Source organism: Hoplias malabaricus, chromosome 7 (assembly GCF_029633855.1).
Source record: "Hoplias malabaricus isolate fHopMal1 chromosome 7, fHopMal1.hap1, whole genome shotgun sequence".
NCBI classification, from domain to species: domain Eukaryota; kingdom Metazoa; phylum Chordata; class Actinopteri; order Characiformes; family Erythrinidae; genus Hoplias; species Hoplias malabaricus.
In genome coordinates, this window is record NC_089806.1 from 3,173,309 (window position 1) to 3,186,156 (window position 12,848).

The 12,848-nt window shown below is 42.4% G+C and overlaps 13 non-coding genes across 13 annotated transcripts; 7 read left to right on the forward strand and 6 right to left on the reverse strand.

Annotated features, from left to right (window-relative positions):
* Positions 1-825: 825 nt before the first annotated feature.
* trnai-uau (transfer RNA isoleucine (anticodon UAU)) lies at positions 826-918 on the reverse strand. The gene is given in 2 exon segments: positions 826-861; positions 881-918. It is a non-coding gene; the product is annotated as a tRNA-Ile (tRNA).
* A 566-nt stretch (positions 919-1,484) lies between these two features.
* Positions 1,485-1,566, forward strand: trnas-cga (transfer RNA serine (anticodon CGA)). Its single transcript has one exon. It is a non-coding gene; the product is annotated as a tRNA-Ser (tRNA).
* A 1,015-nt stretch (positions 1,567-2,581) lies between these two features.
* Positions 2,582-2,674, reverse strand: trnai-uau (transfer RNA isoleucine (anticodon UAU)). Its single transcript is given in 2 exon segments — positions 2,582-2,617; positions 2,637-2,674. It is a non-coding gene; the product is annotated as a tRNA-Ile (tRNA).
* Positions 2,675-3,240: 566 nt separating this feature from the next.
* On the forward strand, positions 3,241-3,322 carry trnas-cga (transfer RNA serine (anticodon CGA)). Its single transcript has one exon. It is a non-coding gene; the product is annotated as a tRNA-Ser (tRNA).
* Positions 3,323-4,338: 1,016 nt separating this feature from the next.
* Positions 4,339-4,431, reverse strand: trnai-uau (transfer RNA isoleucine (anticodon UAU)). The gene is given in 2 exon segments: positions 4,339-4,374; positions 4,394-4,431. It is a non-coding gene; the product is annotated as a tRNA-Ile (tRNA).
* A 566-nt stretch (positions 4,432-4,997) lies between these two features.
* On the forward strand, positions 4,998-5,079 carry trnas-cga (transfer RNA serine (anticodon CGA)). Its single transcript has one exon. It is a non-coding gene; the product is annotated as a tRNA-Ser (tRNA).
* Positions 5,080-6,094: 1,015 nt separating this feature from the next.
* Positions 6,095-6,187, reverse strand: trnai-uau (transfer RNA isoleucine (anticodon UAU)). Its single transcript is given in 2 exon segments — positions 6,095-6,130; positions 6,150-6,187. It is a non-coding gene; the product is annotated as a tRNA-Ile (tRNA).
* Positions 6,188-6,753: 566 nt separating this feature from the next.
* trnas-cga (transfer RNA serine (anticodon CGA)) lies at positions 6,754-6,835 on the forward strand. Its single transcript has one exon. It is a non-coding gene; the product is annotated as a tRNA-Ser (tRNA).
* A 1,015-nt stretch (positions 6,836-7,850) lies between these two features.
* On the reverse strand, positions 7,851-7,943 carry trnai-uau (transfer RNA isoleucine (anticodon UAU)). Its single transcript is given in 2 exon segments — positions 7,851-7,886; positions 7,906-7,943. It is a non-coding gene; the product is annotated as a tRNA-Ile (tRNA).
* Positions 7,944-8,509: 566 nt separating this feature from the next.
* Positions 8,510-8,591, forward strand: trnas-cga (transfer RNA serine (anticodon CGA)). The gene has a single exon. It is a non-coding gene; the product is annotated as a tRNA-Ser (tRNA).
* Positions 8,592-9,606: 1,015 nt separating this feature from the next.
* trnai-uau (transfer RNA isoleucine (anticodon UAU)) lies at positions 9,607-9,699 on the reverse strand. The gene is given in 2 exon segments: positions 9,607-9,642; positions 9,662-9,699. It is a non-coding gene; the product is annotated as a tRNA-Ile (tRNA).
* Positions 9,700-10,265: 566 nt separating this feature from the next.
* trnas-cga (transfer RNA serine (anticodon CGA)) lies at positions 10,266-10,347 on the forward strand. Its single transcript has one exon. It is a non-coding gene; the product is annotated as a tRNA-Ser (tRNA).
* A 1,670-nt stretch (positions 10,348-12,017) lies between these two features.
* On the forward strand, positions 12,018-12,099 carry trnas-cga (transfer RNA serine (anticodon CGA)). The gene has a single exon. It is a non-coding gene; the product is annotated as a tRNA-Ser (tRNA).
* Positions 12,100-12,848: the final 749 nt, after the last annotated feature.

The following is a 12,848-nucleotide window of genomic DNA, read 5'->3' on the forward strand; positions in this document are numbered from 1 at the left end:
CCTTTCGTCAATCAACCCAAACATTTCCCTCCATCTCTGTTTCAGATGCCTCTCTTGCCGTGTCTCTTGCTCTACCTCAGGCTGATCCACACTTTCCTCTGAGGTTTGTGACTGCCCTTCTCATACTGCATCTGCCTGCTTCATTTGACCCTCCCTCATGCTTATACCAGCTACCCTTGCTAATTCCACCGACTGCCTTTAATATGCCGATTCGTTACCTGGATTCATGTCATGTTTTCTGGTCTACTGTCATCATAGTTATATTTCTGCACAAGTCTTACTTTGGCTGCTGTTTAGACCAAATCTTCATGTCCCTCATTCTTCTTTGAATCAGTCCCCAAATGACTCTCCTCCTGATGGAGATTATGGGGTGAAAACTTGACTCAAGCTCAGTAATCACCAGTCACATCTGATAATTTAATGTACTGCTTACAGACTCCTTGTACAGGATACTACTCAATAACAGTTTATTCCAAAGTCTAAGCAAATGTGCCCCTAAGCTCCATAGGATTTATTAAATGTTTATAGTTTACAGAACATACAGTCATAAAATTATTCCATTTACCCTTTATGTCAGTTCTTTGTGTTTTATGACCTAACGCTGCAGTATAGAATACTAAGGGAGCTAATACTCAACAGGTCACAAATCAGCTCTATTTACCTTTTGAACCGGAATCTCCTCTCAGTCCGTATGAACCTCTAGTACATCATATCAGCAGTTTAACCCTTAACGCTTCTCATTTCAGCTCACATTGGGGGTGAGCCACACTTTGCAAAACCTCAGTCGGTCACTGAATGACATGTGTCATAAAATAGCCAAAGGTTTGCTCCAGGTGAGGCTCGAACTCACAACCTCGGCATGGCTTCACCTGTACTGCTGTATAAGTACCGCGCGCTAACCGATTGCGCCACTGGAGCTGTTGTAAAGGTGTGAAGCTATGACTTTAAACCACTTTGAATCTTCAATAAACTTGGGACTGGGTAAGCTAATGACAGCGAATGAAACTGTGTGGTTTCCAGCCTGCATCTCTGCCAATATGTCTCTTATTCCTCTTCCAAATATCTGAACTTAACACATGGAGATCTTGTCCCAAAATAATGAAGCGCATCACGTGGGTGTACTCACAAACCATCATACAGGAGATAAAGTCATTTTTGATATTAACTTTTGAAACATTCACCTATAAAACAGTGCTCTTCAGACTCTCTCCTGGTAGAGATTTCATGACGATGTTAACAGATAATTGAATAAAGATTTTGTATAAAATGTTACTCTTAATATTGAAGCTCCAGGCAAGTTGCAATCTCACCGCTTCGACTGATATTCCTGATGTTTTAGGCTGTTAGGGTATGGGTGTGGGTTTGATCTCCATTTCTGGCCGGATTGTCAACTGTCTCTTGTGGTATGCCCTGGTGATCATAGTTGAAAAGTTGTAGCTGAGATGTGCTATTTCAAACTCTTGGGTTCAACCTTAAGACTTGTTGTAGTCGTGGCCGAGTGGTTAAGGCGATGGACTCGAAATCCATTGGGTTCTTCCCGCGCAGGTTCGAATCCTGCCGACTGCGAATACGTTCTGTGGTATCATGGCATTAGCTGGAATGTCAGGTGGTATTGTCCTCATCTTCTAGATGGTTTTCCAAAGTTTTCTTCCATCATCAGACGTCCCCCCATCACGCCTTCCGTTTGCTCAATGATAACTATCTCTCTCTCATTCATCCAACGTACCCTTCCATCAACCATTCTTCCCTGTCTCTCCCTTTCGTCAATCAACCCAAACATTTCCCTCCATCTCTGTTTCAGATGCCTCTCTTGCCGTGTCTCTTGCTCTACCTCAGGCTGATCCACACTTTCCTCTGAGGTTTGTGACTGCCCTTCTCATACTGCATCTGCCTGCTTCATTTGACCCTCCCTCATGCTTATACCAGCTACCCTTGCTAATTCCACCGACTGCCTTTAATATGCCGATTCGTTACCTGGATTCATGTCATGTTTTCTGGTCTACTGTCATCATAGTTATATTTCTGCACAAGTCTTACTTTGGCTGCTGTTTAGACCAAATCTTCATGTCCCTCATTCTTCTTTGAATCAGTCCCCAAATGACTCTCCTCCTGATGGAGATTATGGGGTGAAAACTTGACTCAAGCTCAGTAATCACCAGTCACATCTGATAATTTAATGTACTGCTTACAGACTCCTTGTACAGGATACTACTCAATAACAGTTTATTCCAAAGTCTAAGCAAATGTGCCCCTAAGCTCCATAGGATTTATTAAATGTTTATAGTTTACAGAACATACAGTCATAAAATTATTCCATTTACCCTTTATGTCAGTTCTTTGTGTTTTATGACCTAACGCTGCAGTATAGAATACTAAGGGAGCTAATACTCAACAGGTCACAAATCAGCTCTATTTACCTTTTGAACCGGAATCTCCTCTCAGTCCGTATGAACCTCTAGTACATCATATCAGCAGTTTAACCCTTAACGCTTCTCATTTCAGCTCACATTGGGGGTGAGCCCCACTTTGCAAAACCTCAGTTGGTCACTGAATGACATGTGTCATAAAATAGCCAAAGGTTTGCTCCAGGTGAGGCTCGAACTCACAACCTCGGCATGGCTTCACCTGTACTGCTGTATAAGTACCGTGCGCTAACCGATTGCGCCACTGGAGCTGTTGTAAAGGTGTGAAGCTATGACTTTAAACCACTTTGAATCTTCAATAAACTTGGGACTGGGTAAGCTAATGACAGCGAATGAAACTGTGTGGTTTCCAGCCTGCATCTCTGCCAATATGTCTCTTATTCCTCTTCCAAATATCTGAACTTAACACATGGAGATCTTGTCCCAAAATAATGAAGCGCATCACGTGGGTGTACTCACAAACCATCATACAGGAGATAAAGTCATTTTTGATATTAACTTTTGAAACATTCACCTATAAAACAGTGCTCTTCAGACTCTCTCCTGGTAGAGATTTCATGACGATGTTAACAGATAATTGAATAAAGATTTTGTATAAAATGTTACTCTTAATATTGAAGCTCCAGGCAAGTTGCAATCTCACCGCTTCGACTGATATTCCTGATGTTTTAGGCTGTTAGGGTATGGGTGTGGGTTTGATCTCCATTTCTGGCCGGATTGTCAACTGTCTCTTGTGGTATGCCCTGGTGATCATAGTTGAAAAGTTGTAGCTGAGATGTGCTATTTCAAACTCTTGGGTTCAACCTTAAGACTTGTTGTAGTCGTGGCCGAGTGGTTAAGCCGATGGACTCGAAATCCATTGGGTTCTTCCCGCGCAGGTTCGAATCCTGCCGACTACGAATATGTTCTGTGGTATCATGGCATTAGCTGGAATGTCAGGTGGTATTGTCCTCATCTTCTAGATGGTTTTCCAAAGTTTTCTTCCATCATCAGACGTCCCCCCATCACGCCTTCCATTTGCTCAATGATAACTATCTCTCTCTCATTCATCCAACGTACCCTTCCATCAACCATTCTTCCCTGTCTCTCCCTTTCGTCAATCAACCCAAACATTTCCCTCCATCTCTGTTTCAGATGCCTCTCTTGCCGTGTCTCTTGCTCTACCTCAGGCCGATCCACACGTTCCTCTGAGGTTTGTGACTGCCCTTCTCATACTGCATCTTCCTGCTTCATTTGACCCTCCCTCATGCTTATACCAGCTACCCTTGCTAATTCCACCGACTGCCTTTAGTATGCCGATTCGTTACCTGGATTCATGTCATGTTTTCTGGTCTACTGTCATCATAGTTATATTTCTGCACAAGTCTTACTTTGGCTGCTGTTTAGACCAAATCTTCATGTCCCTCATTCTTCTTTTGAATCAGTCCCCAAATGACTCTCCTCCTGATGGAGATTATGGGGTGAAAACTTGACTCAAGCTCAGTAATCACCAGTCACATCTGATAATTTAATGTACTGCTTACAGACTCCTTGTACAGGATACTACTCAATAACAGTTTATTCCAAAGTCTAAGCAAATGTGCCCCTAAGCTACATAGGATTTATTAAATGTTTATAGTTTACAGAACATACAGTCATAAAATTATTCCATTTACCCTTTATGTCAGTTCTTTGTGTTTTATGACCTAACGCTGCAGTATAGAATACTAAGGGAGCTAATACTCAACAGGTCACAAATCAGCTCTATTTACCTTTTGAACCGGAATCTCCTCTCAGTCCGTATGAACCTCTAGTACATCATATCAGCAGTTTAACCCTTAACGCTTCTCATTTCAGCTCACATTGGGGGTGAGCCACACTTTGCAAAACCTCAGTTGGTCACTGAATGACATGTGTCATAAAATAGCCAAAGGTTTGCTCCAGGTGAGGCTCGAACTCACAACCTCGGCATGGCTTCACCTGTACTGCTGTATAAGTACCGCGCGCTAACCGATTGCGCCACTGGAGCTGTTGTAAAGGTGTGAAGCTATGACTTTAAACCACTTTGAATCTTCAATAAACTTGGGACTGGGTAAGCTAATGACAGCGAATGAAACTGTGTGGTTTCCAGCCTGCATCTCTGCCAATATGTCTCTTATTCCTCTTCCAAATATCTGAACTTAACACATGGAGATCTTGTCCCAAAATAATGAAGCGCATCACGTGGGTGTACTCACAAACCATCATACAGGAGATAAAGTCATTTTTGATATTAACTTTTGAAACATTCACCTATAAAACAGTGCTCTTCAGACTCTCTCCTGGTAGAGATTTCATGACGATGTTAACAGATAATTGAATAAAGATTTTGTATAAAATGTTACTCTTAATATTGAAGCTCCAGGCAAGTTGCAATCTCACCGCTTCGACTGATATTCCTGATGTTTTAGGCTGTTAGGGTATGGGTGTGGGTTTGATCTCCATTTCTGGCCGGATTGTCAACTGTCTCTTGTGGTATGCCCTGGTGATCATAGTTGAAAAGTTGTAGCTGAGATGTGCTATTTCAAACTCTTGGGTTCAACCTTAAGACTTGTTGTAGTCGTGGCCGAGTGGTTAAGGCGATGGACTCGAAATCCATTGGGTTCTTCCCGCGCAGGTTCGAATCCTGCCGACTACGAATACGTTCTGTGGTATCATGGCATTAGCTGGAATGTCAGGTGGTATTGTCCTCATCTTCTAGATGGTTTTCCAAAGTTTTCTTCCATCATCAGACGTCCCCCCATCACGCCTTCCGTTTGCTCAATGATAACTATCTCTCTCTCATTCATCCAACGTTCCCTTCCATCAACCATTCTTCCCTGTCTCTCCCTTTCGTCAATCAACCCAAACATTTCCCTCCATCTCTGTTTCAGATGCCTCTCTTGCCGTGTCTCTTGCTCTACCTCAGGCTGATCCACACTTTCCTCTGAGGTTTGTGACTGCCCTTCTCATACTGCATCTGCCTGCTTCATTTGACCCTCCCTCATGCTTATACCAGCTACCCTTGCTAATTCCACCGACTGCCTTTAATATGCCGATTCGTTACCTGGATTCATGTCATGTTTTCTGGTCTACTGTCATCATAGTTATATTTCTGCACAAGTCTTACTTTGGCTGCTGTTTAGACCAAATCTTCATGTCCCTCATTCTTCTTTGAATCAGTCCCCAAATGACTCTCCTCCTGATGGAGATTATGGGGTGAAAACTTGACTCAAGCTCAGTAATCACCAGTCACATCTGATAATTTAATGTACTGCTTACAGACTCCTTGTACAGGATACTACTCAATAACAGTTTATTCCAAAGTCTAAGCAAATGTGCCCCTAAGCTCCATAGGATTTATTAAATGTTTATAGTTTACAGAACATACAGTCATAAAATTATTCCATTTACCCTTTATGTCAGTTCTTTGTGTTTTATGACCTAACGCTGCAGTATAGAATACTAAGGGAGCTAATACTCAACAGGTCACAAATCAGCTCTATTTACCTTTTGAACCGGAATCTCCTCTCAGTCCGTATGAACCTCTAGTACATCATATCAGCAGTTTAACCCTTAACGCTTCTCATTTCAGCTCACATTGGGGGTGAGCCACACTTTGCAAAACCTCAGTCGGTCACTGAATGACATGTGTCATAAAATAGCCAAAGGTTTGCTCCAGGTGAGGCTCGAACTCACAACCTCGGCATGGCTTCACCTGTACTACTGTATAAGTACCGCGCGCTAACCGATTGCGCCACTGGAGCTGTTGTAAAAGTGTGAAGCTATGACTTTAAACCACTTTGAATCTTCAATAAACTTGGGACTGGGTAAGCTAATGACAGCGAATGAAACTGTGTGGTTTCCAGCCTGCATCTCTGCCAATATGTCTCTTATTCCTCTTCCAAATATCTGAACTTAACACATGGAGATCTTGTCCCAAAATAATGAAGCGCATCACGTGGGTGTACTCACAAACCATCATACAGGAGATAAAGTCATTTTTGATATTAACTTTTGAAACATTCACCTATAAAACAGTGCTCTTCAGACTCTCTCCTGGTAGAGATTTCATGACGATGTTAACAGATAATTGAATAAAGATTTTGTATAAAATGTTATTCTTAATATTGAAGCTCCAGGCAAGTTGCAATCTCACCGCTTCGACTGATATTCCTGATGTTTTAGGCTGTTAGGGTATGGGTGTGGGTTTGATCTCCATTTCTGGCCGGATTGTCAACTGTCTCTTGTGGTATGCCCTGGTGATCATAGTTGAAAAGTTGTAGCTGAGATGTGCTATTTCAAACTCTTGGGTTCAACCTTAAGACTTGTTGTAGTCGTGGCCGAGTGGTTAAGGCGATGGACTCGAAATCCATTGGGTTCTTCCCGCGCAGGTTCGAATCCTGCCGACTGCGAATACGTTCTGTGGTATCATGGCATTAGCTGGAATGTCAGGTGGTATTGTCCTCATCTTCTAGATGGTTTTCCAAAGTTTTCTTCCATCATCAGACGTCCCCCCATCACGCCTTCCGTTTGCTCAATGATAACTATCTCTCTCTCATTCATCCAACGTACCCTTCCATCAACCATTCTTCCCTGTCTCTCCCTTTCGTCAATCAACCCAAACATTTCCCTCCATCTCTGTTTCAGATGCCTCTCTTGCCGTGTCTCTTGCTCTACCTCAGGCTGATCCACACTTTCCTCTGAGGTTTGTGACTGCCCTTCTCATACTGCATCTGCCTGCTTCATTTGACCCTCCCTCATGCTTATACCAGCTACCCTTGCTAATTCCACCGACTGCCTTTAATATGCCGATTCGTTACCTGGATTCATGTCATGTTTTCTGGTCTACTGTCATCATAGTTATATTTCTGCACAAGTCTTACTTTGGCTGCTGTTTAGACCAAATCTTCATGTCCCTCATTCTTCTTTGAATCAGTCCCCAAATGACTCTCCTCCTGATGGAGATTATGGGGTGAAAACTTGACTCAAGCTCAGTAATCACCAGTCACATCTGATAATTTAATGTACTGCTTACAGACTCCTTGTACAGGATACTACTCAATAACAGTTTATTCCAAAGTCTAAGCAAATGTGCCCCTAAGCTCCATAGGATTTATTAAATGTTTATAGTTTACAGAACATACAGTCATAAAATTATTCCATTTACCCTTTATGTCAGTTCTTTGTGTTTTATGACCTAACGCTGCAGTATAGAATACTAAGGGAGCTAATACTCAACAGGTCACAAATCAGCTCTATTTACCTTTTGAACCGGAATCTCCTCTCAGTCCGTATGAACCTCTAGTACATCATATCAGCAGTTTAACCCTTAACCCTTCTCATTTCAGCTCACATTGGGGGTGAGCCACACTTTGCAAAACCTCAGTTGGTCACTGAATGACATGTGTCATAAAATAGCCAAAGGTTTGCTCCAGGTGAGGCTCGAACTCACAACCTCGGCATGGCTTCACCTGTACTGCTGTATAAGTACCGCGCGCTAACCGATTGCGCCACTGGAGCTTTTGTAAAGGTGTGAAGCTATGACTTTAAACCACTTTGAATCTTCAATAAACTTGGGACTGGGTAAGCTAATGACAGCGAATGAAACTGTGTGGTTTCCAGCCTGCATCTCTGCCAATATGTCTCTTATTCCTCTTCCAAATATCTGAACTTAACACATGGAGATCTTGTCCCAAAATAATGAAGCGCATCACGTGGGTGTACTCACAAACCATCATACAGGAGATAAAGTCATTTTTGATATTAACTTTTGAAACATTCACCTATAAAACAGTGCTCTTCAGACTCTCTCCTGGTAGAGATTTCATGACGATGTTAACAGATAATTGAATAAAGATTTTGTATAAAATGTTACTCTTAATATTGAAGCTCCAGGCAAGTTGCAATCTCACCGCTTCGACTGATATTCCTGATGTTTTAGGCTGTTAGGGTATGGGTGTGGGTTTGATCTCCATTTCTGGCCGGATTGTCAACTGTCTCTTGTGGTATGCCCTGGTGATCATAGTTGAAAAGTTGTAGCTGAGATGTGCTATTTCAAACTCTTGGGTTCAACCTTAAGACTTGTTGTAGTCGTGGCCGAGTGGTTAAGGCGATGGACTCGAAATCCATTGGGTTCTTCCCGCGCAGGTTCGAATCCTGCCGACTACGAATACGTTCTGTGGTATCATGGCATTAGCTGGAATGTCAGGTGGTATTGTCCTCATCTTCTAGATGGTTTTCCAAAGTTTTCTTCCATCATCAGACGTCCCCCCATCACGCCTTCCGTTTGCTCAATGATAACTATCTCTCTCTCATTCATCCAACGTACCCTTCCATCAACCATTCTTCCCTGTCTCTCCCTTTCGTCAATCAACCCAAACATTTCCCTCCATCTCTGTTTCAGATGCCTCTCTTGCCGTGTCTCTTGCTCTACCTCAGGCTGATCCACACTTTCCTCTGAGGTTTGTGACTGCCCTTCTCATACTGCATCTGCCTGCTTCATTTGACCCTCCCTCATGCTTATACCAGCTACCCTTGCTAATTCCACCGACTGCCTTTAATATGCCGATTCGTTACCTGGATTCATGTCATGTTTTCTGGTCTACTGTCATCATAGTTATATTTCTGCACAAGTCTTACTTTGGCTGCTGTTTAGACCAAATCTTCATGTCCCTCATTCTTCTTTGAATCAGTCCCCAAATGACTCTCCTCCTGATGGAGATTATGAGGTGAAAACTTGACTCAAGCTCAGTAATCACCAGTCACATCTGATAATTTAATGTACTGCTTACAGACTCCTTGTACAGGATACTACTCAATAACAGTTTATTCCAAAGTCTAAGCAAATGTGCCCCTAAGCTCCATAGGATTTATTAAATGTTTATAGTTTACAGAACATACAGTCATAAAATTATTCCATTTACCCTTTATGTCAGTTCTTTGTGTTTTATGACCTAACGCTGCAGTATAGAATACTAAGGGAGCTAATACTCAACAGGTCACAAATCAGCTCTATTTACCTTTTGAACCGGAATCTCCTCTCAGTCCGTATGAACCTCTAGTACATCATATCAGCAGTTTAACCCTTAATGCTTCTCATTTCAGCTCACATTGGGGGTGAGCCACACTTTGCAAAACCTCAGTTGGTCACTGAATGACATGTGTCATAAAATAGCCAAAGGTTTGCTCCAGGTGAGGCTCGAACTCACAACCTCGGCATGGCTTCACCTGTACTGCTGTATAAGTACCGCGCGCTAACCGATTGCGCCACTGGAGCTGTTGTAAAGGTGTGAAGCTATGACTTTAAACCACTTTGAATCTTCAATAAACTTGGGACTGGGTAAGCTAATGACAGCGAATGAAACTGTGTGGTTTCCAGCCTGCATCTCTGCCAATATGTCTCTTATTCCTCTTCCAAATATCTGAACTTAACACATGGAGATCTTGTCCCAAATTAATGAAGCGCATCACGTGGGTGTACTCACAAACCATCATACAGGAGATAAAGTCATTTTTGATATTAACTTTTGAAACATTCACCTATAAAACAGTGCTCTTCAGACTCTCTCCTGGTAGAGATTTCATGACGATGTTAACAGATAATTGAATAAAGATTTTGTATAAAATGTTACTCTTAATATTGAAGCTCCAGGCAAGTTGCAATCTCACCGCTTCGACTGATATTCCTGATGTTTTAGGCTGTTAGGGTATGGGTGTGGGTTTGATCTCCATTTCTGGCCGGATTGTCAACTGTCTCTTGTGGTATGCCCTGGTGATCATAGTTGAAAAGTTGTAGCTGAGATGTGCTATTTCAAACTCTTGGGTTCAACCTTAAGACTTGTTGTAGTCGTGGCCGAGTGGTTAAGGCGATGGATTCGAAATCCATTGGGTTCTTCCCGCGTAGGTTCGAATCCTGCCAACTGCGAATACGTTCTGTGGTATCATGTCATTAGCTGAAATGTCTGGTGGTATTGACCTCATCTTCTAGATGGTTTTCCAAAGTTTTCTTCCATCATCAGACGTCCCCCCATCACGCCTTCCGTTTGCTCAATGATAACTATCTCTCTCTCATTCATCCAACGTACCCTTCCATCAACCATTCTTCCCTGTCTCTCCCTTTCGTCAATCAACCCAAACATTTCCCTCCATCTCTGTTTCAGATGCCTCTCTTGCCGTGTCTCTTGCTCTACCTCAGGCTGATCCACACGTTCCTCTGAGGTTTGTGACTGCCCTTCTCATACTGCATCTTCCTGCTTCATTTGACCCTCCCTCATGCTTATACCAGCTACCCTTGCTAATTCCACCGACTGCCTTTAGTATGCCGATTCGTTACCTGGATTCATGTCATGTTTTCTGGTCTACTGTCATCATAGTTATATTTCTGCACAAGTCTTACTTTGGCTGCTGTTTAGACCAAATCTTCATGTCCCTCATTCTTCTTTGAATCAGTCCCCAAATGACTCTCCTCCTGATGGAGATTATGGGGTGAAAACTTGACTCAAGCTCAGTAATCACCAGTCACATCTGATAATTTAATGTACTGCTTACAGACTCCTTGTACAGGATACTACTCAATAACAGTTTATTCCAAAGTCTAAGCAAATGTGCCCCTAAGCTCCATAGGATTTATTAAATGTTTATAGTTTACAGAACATACAGTCATAAAATTATTCCATTTACCCTTTATGTCAGTTCTTTGTGTTTTATGACCTAACGCTGCAGTATAGAATACTAAGGGAGCTAATACTCAACAGGTCACAAATCAGCTCTATTTACCTTTTGAACCGGAATCTCCTCTCAGTCCGTATGAACCTCTAGTACATCATATCAGCAGTTTAACCCTTAACGCTTCTCATTTCAGCTCACATTGGGGGTGAGCCACACTTTGCAAAACCTCAGTTGGTCACTGAATGACATGTGTCATAAAATAGCCAAAGGTTTGCTCCAGGTGAGGCTCGAACTCACAACCTCGGCATGGCTTCACCTGTACTGCTGTATACCGCGCGCTAACCGATTGCGCCACTGGAGCTGTTGTAAAGGTGTGAAGCTATGACTTTAAACCACTTTGAATCTTCAATAAACTTGGGACTGGGTAAGCTAATGACAGCGAATGAAACTGTGTGGTTTCCAGCCTGCATCTCTGCCAATATGTCTCTTATTCCTCTTCCAAATATCTGAACTTAACACATGGAGATCTTGTCCCAAAATAATGAAGCGCATCACGTGGGTGTACTCACAAACCATCATACAGGAGATAAAGTCATTTTTGATATTAACTTTTGAAACATTCACCTATAAAACAGTGCTCTTCAGACTCTCTCCTGGTAGAGATTTCATGACGATGTTAACAGATAATTGAATAAAGATTTTGTATAAAATGTTATTCTTAATATTGAAGCTCCAGGCAAGTTGCAATCTCACCGCTTCGACTGATATTCCTGATGTTTTAGGCTGTTAGAGTATGGGTGTGGGTTTGATCTCCATTTCTGGCCGGATTGTCAACTGTCTCTTGTGGTATGCCCTGGTGATCATAGTTGAAAAGTTGTAGCTGAGATGTGCTATTTCAAACTCTTGGGTTCAACCTTAAGACTTGTTGTAGTCGTGGCCGAGTGGTTAAGGCGATGGACTCGAAATCCATTGGGTTCTTCCCGCGCAGGTTCGAATCCTGCCGACTGCGAATACGTTCTGTGGTATCATGGCATTAGCTGGAATGTCAGGTGGTATTGTCCTCATCTTCTAGATGGTTTTCCAAAGTTTTCTTCCATCATCAGACGTCCCCCCATCACGCCTTCCGTTTGCTCAATGATAACTATCTCTCTCTCATTCATCCAACGTACCCTTCCATCAACCATTCTTCCCTGTCTCTCCCTTTCGTCAATCAACCCAAACATTTCCCTCCATCTCTGTTTCAGATGCCTCTCTTGCCGTGTCTCTTGCTCTACCTCAGGCTGATCCACACTTTCCTCTGAGGTTTGTGACTGCCCTTCTCATACTGCATCTGCCTGCTTCATTTGACCCTCCCTCATGCTTATACCAGCTACCCTTGCTAATTCCACCGACTGCCTTTAATATGCCGATTCGTTACCTGGATTCATGTCATGTTTTCTGGTCTACTGTCATCATAGTTATATTTCTGCACAAGTCTTACTTTGGCTGCTGTTTAGACCAAATCTTCATGTCCCTCATTCTTCTTTGAATCAGTCCCCAAATGACTCTCCTCCTGATGGAGATTATGGGGTGAAAACTTGACTCAAGCTCAGTAATCACCAGTCACATCTGATAATTTAATGTACTGCTTACAGACTCCTTGTACAGGATACTACTCAATAACAGTTTATTCCAAAGTCTAAGCAAATGTGCCCCTAAGCTCCATAGGATTTATTAAATGTTTATAGTTTACAGAACATACAGTCATAAAATTATTCC